This window comes from Eufriesea mexicana, unplaced genomic scaffold (assembly GCF_001483705.2).
Source record: "Eufriesea mexicana isolate 0111107269 unplaced genomic scaffold, ASM148370v2 scaffold653, whole genome shotgun sequence".
Lineage (NCBI taxonomy): Eukaryota > Metazoa > Arthropoda > Insecta > Hymenoptera > Apidae > Eufriesea > Eufriesea mexicana.
In genome coordinates, this window is record NW_016908802.1 from 42,359 (window position 1) to 43,802 (window position 1,444).

Sequence of the window (1,444 nt, forward strand, 5' to 3'; positions counted from 1 at the left end):
GTCGGTCTTTAGAATCTGATTACATGGCGACTGAGAGTCGCCTCTCGAGTGCAAAGGGTTAACAAATAGGATCACATACCAATAATTTTAAGTAAAGAAAAACAACATAAAATACATAGGCGTAGGAAAACGGAAATCTCCGTGACGTGTTGAATTCGTAGATGGAATCCGGTCGAAAGCGACGCGAGGTTCGAACAGAGAACAGCATTGTGCCCCCAGCACACGGAGACGTAAGTGGTAGTAGAAATGGTCGTCCACGATACGTTCAGCGATTAAGAAAGTTTCCTTTTGGAGAAGAGAAAAAGGAAAGGGGAGGGAAAACGATGGAGGCATAAAAATTCGTCGACAACCCGGAGGGGGGGGGGGAAGGGGGTGATTCGTATAGGAACGCGATTTTATGGGCCCCCGTATTTGCTCTCCCGGTCTCGGGTGTTGAACGGCCAAGCCGTGATTTAACGACGTCGACAAATTTGATTTGTTTCCGATAGCAGCGTGGCAACGCGACAGACTAAATAAATTTTTGGCGCGAGTTTAATTTTAGATCCGACGTGCATGGTACATTGTACCGAGGGGTTGCAGCCGGCGCGAGAGATTTTTCCCTCGTCACCGATAACGATGAACGGGGCTACCGATGTCATCGACGTTACCGTTTTTAGCCTTCTGTGAATCCGCGTTCGCAAAGTGCGAATATTTCGGGACTATTGTGTCGTGTGACTGAGTTGAAATTACCTAAGAGTTGTTTACGCACGTGCCAGGATGTTGCACGCTCCGCCCAAGGCACACGGCCTCGCGATCCTGCTATTATTAGTTACTCGAAACATTTTCCTAGCGATAGTTAGTTAACCTACGCATTGTTCTACATTTAACACGTCGCTCAACCGTGAAACGCCGAGGAGCCCTAGAAATAAATAAACGATCTTAATCTCACTCGACTCCAGCTCCAACTCGATCCTTTATTATTTTCTGATAAAGTCCCGAGATTACTAGGCCGCGGATTCGTGGAATCGCTCGTAAGGCTCGGCGCTTTCGTCACCACGTGCCCTAAACTAATTTCAACCAAACAAAAAAGTAAAGCAGCAAACATTTTAATCTCCCTAATACCACCCACACCGACAAATGTAGCCTGTCTCGAAAGAACCGCGCGATTAAATGAACAAAAAACAGCCCAGGAACGTCCCCCGGGTGCCCAACACGGGAATCTAAGCATTACGAATGAAATACGTGCTCGACTGCGCGAAGAAAAGAAGAAGAGAGATTTTCGAAACACTCGGTAGCCTGTTGGATGGTGGAAGAAGACAGAGAAGGAGAGCAGCGACGGATCGCAGCGAGATTTACGCTAGCGCGACAGCTGCGCGGAGACATAAGTTTTCCCTGTTCCGTGGGCCACGGAAGGGTACCAGAGCAGGACACGGGAAAGGATCACGTTCTAGAGCCGGACATTTTC